This window comes from Diospyros lotus, chromosome 3 (genome assembly GCF_014633365.1).
Source record: "Diospyros lotus cultivar Yz01 chromosome 3, ASM1463336v1, whole genome shotgun sequence".
NCBI classification, from domain to species: domain Eukaryota; kingdom Viridiplantae; phylum Streptophyta; class Magnoliopsida; order Ericales; family Ebenaceae; genus Diospyros; species Diospyros lotus.
Window position 1 is genome coordinate 39958648 of NC_068340.1, and position 15844 is coordinate 39974491.

Genomic DNA, 15844 nt, shown 5'->3' on the forward strand with positions numbered 1-15844 from the left:
TCAATGTAAAAGTCTATTAAAAGTTTAAAATAATTTGTATGGCTAAAAAGGTGTAATTTTCCTTTTATCGAGAGATTTGGAATAAATCGCAAACAAAATAATTCTAATATTCAAAAATTCTTTCGAGAGTTTTGTAAAAAATGATAAATATTATTTATAAAAATTATAATCTTAATAGATATCAAAATATTAGAATAAATTTTATCTAGAAAAATCTTAATTCTAAAGAGATTTGTGAAAGTTTCATATTTCTATATAAATAGAGGATACCTTATTTTAAAAAATGTACGTCTTTGATACTGATTTCAATATAACCATTAAGTTTTTAGTGTCTAATTTAAGTATCAGAGTATCAGGGCCCGCTTTCGGATATACCCGCTAGCATAGGACATCCGAAAGAAAGTCCATCCAAAATGGAATTACAGAAGCAAACATAACCAAAACTTCATCAAATAAACGGCTCACTTCTACTAGGAGCGATAATCTTTCTTACAATATTTCTTTAGGATTACAAGCCATACAATTCTCAAAATAAACAAGGGTCCATAACATACAAAAGGAATAACCTTCTACACTGACCCTCCTCACAAGTCCCAAAAATCTTTAGGTCAGGGGAGATCTCTGTACACTACTGAACTCAACTTCAAACCCCACTAGATTCCCCTTCTGCTATCAATTTTTCCTTACCTAGAATAACAACAAGCAAACAAGTGAGCCATAAGACTCAGCAAACATAAATATAGCAAAGGGAAATAAGATAGATGGATCCTTGAAGGCATGCGTAACTTAAGAGTCAATGGAAGACTTCTACCCAATATTTAGAATAAAGCTTTAAATCATGCCTTCTACATTATCAAAACCTCAATAAGTGGGTGTCTTTACTTAACAACGAGGCTCACATGCAACTCATATAGTGATATTTGCACAACTTAACGATGACATAAAACTCATTTCTTTTCCATATGTGACTCATAGCACAAAAGGCCACTAAGTCATGCTCATGCAATTTTTATATCATGGTAAAAATACATGTATAATATTGGTCGTCTAGGCCTCCACATCCATGACTAGAATACATACATATATATATATATCAAAATCCATCAGCCACCACAGTGGCAGAAGCATCACATGCGGGGTTTATGGCCACCTTACCCGCGCCAGGCGCTCAATGGGATATCCCAACTCACACTTGTGGACTTAACCGCCCCTCTAAAATAATAATAAGAGGCGCAAAAATAATGATAGCAATGCATCATACAAGAGAAGAGATTTCCGTGGGCATGCTACCCAAAAACATTACTTATCTACTTTCCCAAACAAGCTTGTTATAGTTAGTATAGATTTAAGAAAGCCTCAACTGACTCAAAGTATATCCAAAATATATCATATTATATATCAAATTAAATCTCTTGAAGTTTAGTTTATGACACTTCAAACGGACCGCAATTCCGAGTTCTACATCAAAAGTTATGGTCAAAATAGCACAACCTGCGCAGTGCTAAAAAATGTTGGTTAGTCGACTTTTGGGATGGGATAGTCGACTGAAGCTTAGTCGACTTAAGAGAATGCTTAGTCGACTGGGCCGAGGCTGGCACCGAAAACATGCAAAAACAGGCCTCCGATAAGTCGACTAAGCCCCAAAAATAGTCGACTCATCACCCACAAACACACGAAATGACTCCAAAACAATCCCAAAACAAACTATGGCTAATCTCATATCTTCAAGTTGCCATTCCATGAAATAAAGATGGGGAAAACAAACCCCAAAGAGACCAAGAACAAGACTCAATGAAGCCATTGAAAGAAACCCACATTTTTGGAAAAAGTTGGAAACAAACCACTCAACTTAAGCTTCAAAACACCACTTAAAGATATGAACATATTAACTTGGCTAAGCATAAAGATATAATCTTGCAACAAAAATATGAGAAACAAAGAAGGATGCTTGCCTTTTTTATGAAGAAAATCAAGGAGAAAATGAACACCTCAAGAGCTTCAAATCTCCCCATCCTTATAGCTTAATCCTAACACACTCAAAGGAAGAAAAAAAAGAAGAAGAAGATGAAGATGAAAATGAAGATGAAGCTGCCAAGAGGAAGAGGAAGAGAGAATGAGAGAGAGAGAATGAGAGAATTTGAAGAAGAAGCAGCCACCAAAACCCACCAAACCCTTCTTTTCTTCCCTCTTTTGCCCCTTACACCACACACACACACACATCACTTTACCAAGTCCCATTTTGGACTTTTAGCTTTATTTCCATTTTCTTATTCTTTTTCTTTAATCTTCCATTTACACACACAATATACACACATATATATATATATATAATTTATGCCAAGGCCCATTTTTTTTTTATCTATGGCCCAAGCCCACTCCAAAATCCCATCCATGCTAGGCCCATAAAACCACTTAACCCCATCACTTCCTTTGGGTTACAAACCCTTGATCCAAGCCCGCTTCATAACACATTTGAACTTCAATTTTTTACACTCAAAATAATTTACTTTCAAGAAAATTTAACCAAAAATACTATTATTAATTTAATTACAACTAACAATTAAGGCCCCCCTGACATGCTCTACCCACAATGCAAATATCATCTAAAACCCATTAAACGGGTCGTTACACAGAGTATTTGGGCAGAAACTTTTTTGTACCCTTTTATTATTCTTTTTTTTGTAGACTCCAAACAGTTTAACCATAACGTTTTCATTTAATAGTTAAATTTATTATTATGTTCAAACAATAATAAAAATGAATGTAAAATTAATAAAAAAAATAATACCTAAACAAGTACGAGGAAGGAAATTAGTATAAGATCGCTTATCATACTCGAGTTATCCATGTTAATTATTATACTAGAGAGTTGACAAGTGATAATGATTGTCAATAAAAAAATTAAATTAATTTTAAATAAAATCGCTTTTAAGTGATGTCTCCTTGGTGGTCACAAATTTGTAATTAATGTTTAATTTTTAAATAAATCTTAATTGATAGTCGTGCAAGTTGAGACTTTTTTAAATGTTAAAATACAAACGGGAGTTGTTACTTAAATTTTAAATTTCTTATAATAAGTAATAGATAGAGATATTTCTTAAAATAAATCATCAAAAGTATGATATTTTGAGAAGTTTGTAACCTCAAAATGAGTATTCATTTAACTAATAGAATATATAAATGTAGCATTGTGTCAAATGGATGATATATATAAGAACAGGCCTAATTAGCCTACCTAAAGCCAGATTGGCTATTAGTATCTGATAGCTAATGTAATACCTCGAGAGCTCAGAGAGATTAGTATATATTGAGGATAGTGTAAGGAAGGAAACAACACCAGTTGTATATCTTTTGGGCTGAATGTTGGCAAAGAACTCCCAAGTTAAGTGTGCTTGACCTGGAGTAATCCAGGGATGGGTGACCCCTTGAGAAGTTCGTGTAGGCCCATCAGGATAAGTTGTTCCAGATCTTCCTATCGCTCGAACGGGATGTTACAGGTGGTATCAGAGCCGACCCCCGAGCCTCTGAGAGCGGTGGTGGGACAAACCTCAGCGAGGAGGCTGAGTCCCGAATGGGTGTGTGTAGACCCCTATGGGGGGTGCGTGAAGGCACCTTAGGCGAATCCCACATCGGCCATGCAACGGGGGGAGATCTGGGACCGGTTGTAAGGTCGCATGACGAGGACGTCATGTGCTTAAGGGGGGGAGAATGTAATACCCTGAGAGCCCAGAGAAGTTAGTGTATATCGAGGATAGTGTAAGAAATGAAACAACACCAGCTGGATACCTTTTGGGCTAAATATTGGCAAAGAGCTCCCAAGTTAAGCATGCTTGACCTGGGGTAATCCAGGGATGGGTGACCCCTTGAAAAGTTTGTGTAGGCCCATCAGGATAAGTTGTTCCGGATCTTCCTATCACTCGAACGGAATGTTACAGCTAAGATCTAATATGGTTAAATAAAAAAATAACATTCAACAACCATAACCAAACAAACATTAATTCTAAATTTTGATTCAAAAAACTTGAAATAAGAAATGAATTAATGGATTTTTTTTTAATTCAAAATGAATAGATATGTGAATCCAATAAATATTTATATCTAATAAAGATCGAAATATGGAACTAAGTATATTAGTTAATAGTTAGATTACACATAAACAAAAATAAAAAATAGATACTGAGATAGGAATGGAAAATTAAATCTTTTTAAAAAAATAAGAAATGAAAATGTTGAAAAATGCGTAAATAAAAAAATATGAATTTCTTTGTAAATATAATTTTTAATACATAAAATTATAAAAAAAAATATTCAATCAAACATTAACATAAATTTCATCATCCATTCAAATAAATATAAACATAAGTTACTTCAGTCTCTAATATGTTTCTAATATTGTGAAATAGTTTTGAAATACTTTTAAAATTATAAAAAAATGGCTCAAAAAATTTTTAGTGTTTTTTGACATTTTAAGATAAGAAACATCGAAATGACACAGTTTCAATATTTTCGTGCATTAAAGATTAAGAAAGATACGTACGTGTATGAATACTAAAAGAAAAATATAGACATATGTTGGAGAGAATATTTAATTGGTCTATATTTATTTCTAGAATCATATTACATGTATATCATTTTTGTACATTTTGAGCTAAACAAGGGGTATTATGACTAAAATATCATGCGCCTCTATACGCCTCATGAGGAATATTTTTGTCATTAGTACACTTTTGTCATTTTTTCAAAGACTCCCAATCCAGAGAAAATGTACATGATAATTTACAATTTTCGTGGGACATAAATAGTCTCCCGATATAAGTCTTTGGGAGACCCATTAGTCTCCAAACTTCACTGTTTTTAGGAGGCCAATAATCTTCTGTCACATGTTTTTGAGATGGTCTCTGAGATATTATTTTCTCTCAAAATCCAATAATATCGATTTTTAATTTTAGCCCTCAAAAATTGTTTTGATCATTTTTTTTTTCTATAGCACATCAATTACAATCCACAATTAATAAATAGGGGTATTTGATGTTACAAATAAAGCATTAATAGAAATTTTTGTTGAAAAACAATAAACAAGTAAGAACTCTATCGCTTTTAAACTCATAAATTACATAAACAAGCGAGTATCAAAACAACTAATAGACACCCTACTCCAACTTGGGATGGTGATTTAATGGGTTTTTTTTAGAATCAAACCCATGTGACAGTTCAAGTGTTACATCTTAATTAATTTAATAATTTTTAAATATGAAATATTTAAATTTTTTAAAATCTAACTAAAATTTACTAAATGTTTAGTGAGATTGAAAACTCAAGTTTTCTAAAATAATTTCTTATCAATAAACACGGGGTGTTTAATATTAATTATTGGCTTTAACTCGTACTTTTAGGTGTAGTGACACCCCAAATTAGATAAATAAATATAATACTAGATTAATTCAAAATTGATTTTTATTAAGAAATTGATTGTCATTAAAACTATATAATAAATTGGTCAATTTTAATTTTTGTTAAGAAATATTAAAATTTCCCAAAATTTTAAATATTCTTTTTTTCTTTTTTTAATAGAGAGTAAAACTAGTTTGTGGAAAATATAAAATGGAAAAAATATGATTAAAAGTTAAAAAAATAAAATTATATCATTATAACTCTCCCTATCCTCCAACCACATTAAAATCATGTCATTACATTTTATGTTATTTTAATATTTTTTAAATATTATTTCAATTAGTATTCAAATAACATGAACAGTAAAAATTACTCACATTGTATATTTATTATTGTCGGTGCTGAAATATAATAATAAATTTATAGATATGAGAGAGTATTCGTCTTGAGATTATAGTCGTTGGGAAATCTATAAAACATAATACAGTAAGGGGCGTGGGTGTCTCCCGCAGGACTCTCTGATGTTTAAGTCAATTTAATTGAAAAATAAAGAAGTAATTAGGTTATATGAAAATTATTGCATATATCTCGATCGAGTGGATGACTCTCTATTTATAAATATTAAGATTAACAGGTGGAGGAGTATTTATGTCTTTCGGTATTAATTGTTTCTAATATTTAGACGAAGATCTTGAATGTGAGTTGATGCATTTTTCACATAGGGGCTCTCGAGCTTCCCTATTTGGGTTTCTTCCTCGAGTCTATTTTGAATTTAGATTCATTTTCTTAAACATATCAATTTATTCAACTAGTCAAATTGTTATATTCAATCTAATTTTAATAATTATGGTGTAAATATATTTTATTTAAAATATTTGAATTTGAATGAAAGACCCTTTTTTTTAATTTAAAATCCACATGAATTTACACCCCCAAAATTAAACATTTAAAATAACACGTGAAGGGATATTATTCCAAAATAGAAATTCCGATTAAAGCCAACTAAAGCCCAGCTTCATTGAGAAACGTTATCTTATTAAATACAATTTTTTTTTTTTTTTTTTTTACATAAAAATCACGAGAGTCTTTAATAGAATCGTTCCACCTTCTCGAAATCTGTAATGTTTACCTTTTAAACTGGGGTGAACAAGCAAGTAAGTTGCAGGTCCAAACCCATGGCTTAACCTCACGAATAGACACAAATTATCCACGTAAGTAGAGAGATAAATTCAATTCCTTAATCTTGTAGTGAGCCAAACTCTCAAGTATGTGTGGTGGACTATTATCGTTACTTAAAGAGTTTATTAAAGATATTTTTTTCTTTATACAATTTAAAATTTAAAACTAATATTTGTATTTAAATATTTGTAATGCATGCATTAAAATATGTAAAAATGAGAATTGGGGGGGAATAAATTTTAAAGGGATTGTAGTATTTACCGTTTAAAAAATTTTCCACTAATAATCATATTTTTTAGTGGAATTATAAGATAAAGGATGTTTAAGCACACGGATGCGTCCAATCAGTGAATAATTTAATTGTATAAAGTCCAATCAGTTATATTAGGACTGAAACGGATTTTAAGGCCGAACCTGATAAAGCCCAGTCAATAAATGGGCTGGGCTATAATGCTCTGCTATTGGGCCAAGAAACAAGAAATTCATCTGACCCAAAAAAATAATAAATTATCAAATAATTCCTTCTTATTTTTTAAGGTCAGTTTATTTTTTCAATAATAAAGAATTTCATAAAACCGAGTTAGTCGGAGTAGGCCTACCCTATTCCCAACCCCGAACCTGAATACCTCACCCTAGCGGGGTGGGTGGGTGGGATCAAGATACTCCAAACTCCTTCTCCTATATAATTTGACAAGAGTGGGACAAATACAAATTTATATATTTATATATGTATAATAATATATTTTAAAATTGTATATTTAATAAAATAAATAATATATTTATATATAAAGAGAAAGGGATGAAACGAAAATGTTAAATATTATTTTCATTGTGACTTTAATTAAAACTTAATGGAGAATTACACGAATCCAATCAAACTCCACTTAAAATGGGGCAAACCGAGTGTACGTATCACTGCTCACCGATCACTTGAAGAACTCTTTCTCTCTCCCTCTCTCTCTCTCTCTCTCTCTCTCAGCTGAGCTGCTCCTATATTAAGTGAAAGAAAATCTCTACTTCGCTGCCAGTGGCATAATCTCTGTCTCTGTCTCTGTCTCTCTCTGGGCTCAGCTGATTCTATATGAAGTGAGGGAATATCTCTTAATCGCTGCCTGTGGCATATATAATTAATCTCTCTCTCTCTCTCTCTCTCGATGTGGAGGTGTGGCATGAAGGAAGGAGGTCAAGAGAACCGAAGCTTCTGCGAAGAGGAGGAGGTGAAGCAGCGGCGGCGGCGCAGATCCATAGGGAGGAGATGCAGGCGGCTGGTGAAGGAGCAGAGAGCCAGGTTCTACATTCTCCGTCGCTGCGTCATCATGCTCCTTTGCTGGAACAACGACTGTGCTGACACCTAGATTATTCATTTCTCATCTTCATTATCCATCTCTTCTCTCTAATCTTCTCTATATACATATATAGTTCCTCATGACGATGATCATCATCATCATCATCATCATCTTTTAGGGTTTTTTTTTTTCTTCTCTTTGGGTGTTTTTTCAGACAACTGATGATCGGCCCAATATGTATTGACTGACTGTTGTTCATGAATATGTAGTTAATTAGTTGAGCTAATTTGACGTAAGAGAGCTTTAATTTTCCCACACTTTCTATCTGCTTTCTCTCCATTTCTATTTGATTCGTGTTGTCACTTCATCTTCTTCATGGTGGCTGACTCACACACACAAACATATATATATATATATATATGTGTGTGTGTGTGTGTGTGTGTGTGTGATGGGCTTGAAATTCTGCAATTTTGATGATTTTTTTATTTATTCAGGCGTTATGGGAAAATATCATTTTTTTTTTCTATTAAGGGATAAATTCCCCATGAGATGTAAGGTATGTGCAATTAGCTTACCAAATGAAGAAATTTATGATTATATATATATATATTTGTTTTCTATAATTAAGAATTTATTTAAAAAAAATCAAAAAATCTACGTATTTAACTAGGACATATTTCTAGTATTATAAAAAAAATTAAAACAATAAAGTCTAAATTATCATTCGAGATAAGACACCACTTACAACATAAACGATAAAGAAGACGTCATGCAAGAAAAAATCATCAATAAAGTCACACTTCAAACATATAAACAAATGTCATACTTAATTTCACCTCTCTAAGCAATTTTAAATCTATATTTTTAGGTAATATTTAAATAAAGGTTAGAGTTAATATGATGATAAATTTGAGTATGTTATAACTTGATGCATCATGTTGTCCAAATCTTTTTAGCAAAATTTATTTATTTATTTTTTAAACAAAATACATAAGCATATTTCGAAAACTCACTTTTCATAACATTAAAACACCTTATTTATCTATATAATAATTAGAGGAGTAACTCGTGGTTCGTACACACAAAAAAATAAGAAAATTTAAATAAAAGTTTGTTAAGTTTGGTGGTATTTAACACTTATAACTCATCATAAGCATCACAATAAAGATTGAAAATAAATAATCTAAACTACCAATATATATTTACATTCATCCTAACATATAAATGATATACAAATATAAAAAAAAAATTCAATATAACAATAATATTACGATATGCATCTACATGTACCTTACGTAATTAACTAAAAAAGAAAATAAAAACATTAAGCTCAATTATATGAAAGTAGAAAATATTCAATATAACAATAATATAAGAAACATCTAAGTATATATATATAATATCATAATTTATTAAGATTTCATAATATATTTTAATCATATTAGGTAAGGGTTATTTGTCAAACTTATTTATAAGTATAGTATTTTTTTGAGTAAATTGTACAAAAATGGGCATTAATCAGCAATAAAAATATTATTTAGATATAAAATTTTTACACTTTGTGTCACAATCAATATTAATAGTTAAAAACTTATTAGCGATTATTTATTACTAATGCTAGACGCCGTATAAAATGTTAAAACTTTATAAATAAATATTTTTTTAAAATTACTAATATCGTTAAATATCGACACTATTTAATGATATTTGTGTATTAGTATATAAATATAAAAAAAAAAAATTGTTGAGGAGAAGTGTGTAAATTAAATAGCAAATTGGCATGTGAAATTAATTAGGCGCTCGTGCGGTGGATCAGGCCTTGTGAGTTGTACCCTATTAATATTTATTTATACGGACCGTGTAGTCTGCGTTTTCTGAATTCACTGCTTTTTGACTGTCCCTTCCCAGCCCTCGTGCGCTCTCCCCATTTTCAACTATTCCACACCTTCCTCCTCCTGCCACTCTGCAACCTGGGACCCACCACACCGACCCCCTTCCCCCTTCCCCCGGCCACCCACCACGCCAAATATATGATTCAAAATTAGACCTTGTTATTTGTTCTGTTTCACTGTCTCATGCCTAGAGGAGCACCGTTTCGATTAAATTAAAATAATTAAATGGAATTAGTTGAAATTCACAATTTAATTTGATTCAATTTATATTTTGATTTAATTTATTTTTTAAATTTGAATGATTTGATTATTTGAGTTTAGTTTGAGCTCGAACAGACCGAAATGTCAAAATTAATGCATTTTTTAACTAAATTTTTGAATTTTTTCAAAATTTTAATCTACTTTTTTTGATTTATTCGGTTTGAGTATTTATTCGATCGATTCAATTTGATATTTAAAAAAAGTTCAGTTTATTATATTTGGACAATATAATTAGTTCAGTTATCAAATCGAATACTCACCCTACTCAAATTATAATTTTATTAAATATAATATTTAAAATATTATATTAATTTATTTTTATTTAAGTCATGTGTATTTTTTTATTGTGTATTTATTCAAATTTAAAGAATAAGGGATCTATTTATGATATTGACAAAAATATGGCTTCTTATTGGAATTATATCTCATTATTTATCGTAATTAAATTATTTTTAAAAAGTCACGTATATTTTCAAATTGATCGATCAGGTGGCAAACAAATACAAATCAATTCTTTTGCTATCAATAATAAATCAACACCATCGTTATAAAGTTAATATTTTTATAAAAAAAAATTATAATTAATTAAGACCCTTCATTTGTTTATTCAAGATTATAAAAATAAATTATGATGAACGAAAATGCTTGGAACTATCACTTCAATGTTTCGAAATATTTCTTGTATTGAAATGCTAAGAAACATCTAAAAAAATATTTTCAAATCATTTTATAATTTAAAAAATATTTCAAGTTAATTTGGTAATATTAATAACAATATCAAAAATGAATTTTCGTTTGATTAGAAATGAAAAAAATTATATCTTCAATTAAGTTATGTTTGATTATTTTTTAAAATTTAGTATTTATTTTTAATTAATAAGTTATGGCTCATACATAATAGTTTATATTTGTTTGAATTTATTATGTAATTTATTTTTATTTTTAAATTAAATAATTATTTTATAATAAAAAATATAATTACAAAAAAAAATCCTATATCTCTTTTATTTATAGGTTTATGTTACACCTATCAGTCATATTGTCAGTCTCCTCCTAAAGCATGTGTTCGTTTCAAAACAAACGATAAACAATTGACGAGGCAGTGTGAAAGGGGCGACGAGGGAGGGGGCCGAAGGCGGGCGGAGTCATGGGCAAGCCCAGGGGGCGAGGGACAGGCTTGTAAGATCAACACGTGTACCTGAGTGGGACTAGTGGTTCCGTGTCACGTCACGAGACTAGCGTTCCACTCACCCGTTAGAAAAGTCATGTCGCATTTATTGTACGTTTACTTTAATAATTTATTTATATATTTGTGCATTGTTAACTATTGCTACATTATTAATTTATTATTGTTAGAAGTGTTATTTGTGTGACTAAAAAATAAAATTGATGTGTCACAATTAAAAATTAATCAAAAGATTAAACTTTTTAAAAAAGTTGTAAATAATTTTTAAAATTTAAAAAATGGACAGGAATCATCCCACTTAAATATCGTCTCTCAAAAATTGAAAATATATATATATATTTTTAAAAGGTAGAATAGACAAATTTCTAAAAAAAAAAATACATTTCTTTGAGTGATACAATAGACATGTCTTCAAGAAACACAATTTCTCAGAGATTGTCGGGAGACTTTCATAGTTTTTTTGAAGACTATAACATATTAGAATCTATCATGCAAATTTTGTCTTGGTTGAGGGTACCAAATAGAATGTAAATAAGATTGGCTTCGACATTTAAAAAATTCTCCAAAAGTTTTGTAAATATAAAATATATATTATTTATAAAAAATTATTTATTGTGAATATCAAAATATTATAATAAATATTATCTGTAAAAATCATAATTCTAATAGATATGAAAAAAATTCTATACTTTTTCATAAGTAAATGAGTGCTTGTTTTAAAAAAAAATAAGTATTTAATATTGATTACAATACAGTATTCAAATTTTCAGTATCTCACTTAAGTATTAGAGTATTTATGCCGGAAGTATCTTATGCTATTTGATCATTTTATTTCTTATAGAGTCCCAACAGCTTAACAATGACGTTTCTAATTGATAAGTTTATTATTGTATTTGATCGACAATAAAAATATTTTAAATAATAATTAATAGTTGTGATCTAATTTTTATTTTTTAAGACAAATATTAGGGTTGGTAAAGTAGTAAAATTAAATATTTTATACTTGTTAGGTCAAGAGATCAAATTTTAGTAATTAAAATTTATTTTTATTTTTTAAATAAAATTATAAAAATTATTTTAAAATAATACTAAATATTATCATATTTTATATAATCTAATAATATTATGCTAAATATTATCATATTTGATTTTTTGGGCATTTTTGGTTAGGGATACAATTTTTTTAAATAATCTTATAACAAAATATATTTTATAGAATTTAAAAATATTTGTTATAATTATAATATACTTTAAGTAAATGGGCGAATTAGTCATTTGATAACTAATATAACTATTAACGACTCATTCACAATTTGACATACAGGACGCATAATGGTTCCATCATTTTTTATGACACGTTGAATTTTATTCAGGTTAAAGATAATAAATCTATATTATTTTAAAAATAATATAGATTTATTATATTTTATTTTAAATTTAAAATTATTTTAGTAGTCAATAAAATATTGTAGAGTACAATGTATTTATTATCGACTAATACAAATATTTTTAAGTAAAATACAATAAATATACCTTAAAAAATTAAACATATAAGGTGGAAATGATTTGGAAAAAGAATTAAAAATTTGTAATTTTCAAATCTCTAGATTAATAAGGACTAACGTAGGAAATTCAATTTAAGTGTTTTTTTAAGTTTGGTTTAATTTTGAAAAATCTTGATTTTCAAACCTTGAGTTTTTATTTAAAAAAAAATTGTTTTTAATAAGTTTTATAATTTTCATTTTATAACACATTAATACATAAGTTTTATAAAAAATATCACAATTAAGTGTGTAAATAATATTTTTAAAATTTATATATTACTACTTTGATAATTTTTTTTAGATAAATTATTTATTTATTTATTAAAAGCAATTGGATTGGATGGGGGGATGGGTTGTAGATAAATAACGATGTCAATTTCTCCAAATTGATAAGATAGGTCGCCCACCACACCCAATTGGCTCTCATTAATTAACAAGATTTGTGATATGTTGAAGAGGAAAAAATGTCATGTCATAAGAGACTTTTTAAGGAAGGGGTTAATGATATTATTAATTTTATTTTAGTAATTGATGATAATTTAGAGTCTATTATTATTAAATTTATTTTTGGTTGAGTGTGTCTATTAGTTGTTTTCGAGCTCGAACTCATCTAAAATTTGTTCAACCTCTAAAGGTAGGGTTTAGTCCTCTTGCTACAACATATCACTAGATAAACAATACATAGTGATATGTTGTCAATGACATATTTATTTCTTATGATTTATGTTTTTATATAATTATATTACACAGTAGAAGAGGGTTGTGATTGAATTACGTGAATAGTCAAATTAAAATTCATAAGCGAACCTTGATAATTAAAAAACTGACCACACGACACTTTCGCATTGTATAGGAGACTAATACCTTAAATGCTATAACATTTTTGATTAATCGTCACAATAAACTTTTGTTTTTCTCTTTCAATGATAAAGATAAAAATATATATATATTTTTTGTATAAAACTTCTCTTAGGGGGACATTACCCAAATTCAATATGGCTTTTCCACTCATTTGTGTTTGCTCTTTCTGGGCTTTACAAAGAACACTCAACAGATGTTACTTGAAAAAGTGCACACAATGACCATTTTCTTATCCTTTGTTAGCTCTCTGGGCGTCTACACAAAATGCCCAATAAATGTTTCAGAAAAATGACTTTTCCTTTCTCTTTGTTTGCTCTGTTTTAGCTCACAAGAAAGTGCAAATAATTATAGTTTTCAACCCACAATAATGTTTTTTTTGTAAATGAAAATTTTATTGAAATCAATCCGGAAAAACGTATGCAATTTTAAATTACGATATATTTCGAGGCTCACAACAAAAAATTACACTAAAGAATTTAAACAATTAATAAAAATGTACAATCTTCTTAATTTTAAAAGAGAAAAAATATACACAATCTGCTTAATATTAAAGGACAAAATATATATATACAACTGTCATGAAAAATCTTTATCATCGTCACTTCTTAAAAATATTAAAAAAAAAATATTAAACAGAATAACGGTTATTGCTGATTCTAAGATATTTACCAAAATAATCATTGAGAATGCATAAGCACACTCATAGTTCAAATCACTTAAGTGTTGACATTTGTGATGTCAAGTCTCAATTACCAGGTAGCTAAACGAGTGAAGTTGACAACGAACGCTAATGTCAACCATCCATTCATGATTTTTTTTAAGAATTTTATTAGTTTTAGTCATTCAACATTAACAACAATGCTAACAATACCAAGATATTCACTAAAATAATCACTTATAATACATAAACATATTTATAATTCAAAGCACCAACCAACAATGATCTTACTCCATGAGGGACAAATAAACACCAATCTGAATCCACTTCAATTTTCTATAACATAAATTACTAGTGTACATTAATAGATCGAGTTAGTACAAGAAGATTTGCGTATTTTGACTAGGTGGTTCCTCTCCATCTTTAACAACTATATAGAAGTTTTCATTGAGATAAATAATTATAAATTTTTATTTAAATAAAAAATTCAATCCTATATAAGGGAGAGAGCTGGTGCTAAGCTTTGTTTAATGGACCGTCTCATTAAATGGACTAATAAGCTCTATATTTATTTTTTATATCACACATAGTTAAATATTGACATGGATTTAGGCCAAAAACTTGATTGAATCAATTTAAGTAGGTTTTAGTGATCTGACCAACTTAATTGGATCAAAATTCTAATTAATGGCACCCCATTTACAAAATGATTATTAGACTTTAATCTTGATAAATAAGATCGATTCATTGGCAGACATATTTTTACTCTTATGATATCTAAAGGCTCGTTCAATTTAAAAAAAAAAAAACATTTTATGGTTTTCAATTCCAATTTTATAATTAAAGATGTTTTAACATTTTCTAATTCAAAAGTCAAATGATTGACTTTTAGTAAATTTAGAAAATAAAAAAATATATTTTATAATTCATAGCATAAAATTTAAAAATTAAATAATTGAGCTTTTTATTTTTTAATAAGAGATTTAATTATTTTATGTAAAATGTTTTTTTATAACTTAATAGAATCTCGAGAGTGTTGTGCATGGTTTTCTAGATTTCTCTTATTTTTGTATTTTTTAAATATAATTGGACATCTATCGTAATATTTTCATCCTTATTATATTTATATTTTCCATTTGTGTATATTTTATTGTCCTCCATTTTATCATATAATGAAGTTTGTGGATAAATTATAAAATGAAGAGACAAGGGGACCAAATAGGTAAATTCGTCAGCCAACAAAGGGAAAAAGTTAAGTGCGAGATGAAAAGAGAAAGGAAAATGGGCGATTGAGTTCCACAAACTATCAGAATAGTCGCTAATGAAGTTTGATGTTAAAAATAGATAAAATTGATCTAAAGTGATGTGTCGATGGTAGATTTTTTTTATTTTTCTTGTATAGATATCTTATTTTGGTTCATAGTGTTTTTTCGTCTCTTAACTCGTCACCCTCGCTCCATTTCTCTTCATGCAAAAATGCATTTGGCATTATTATAAATATGCGTAACAATATTATAAGATACATGAATATATACGTCATCATTATAACTAAAACTATCAAGGTAACCAATAATATAGTCTATTTT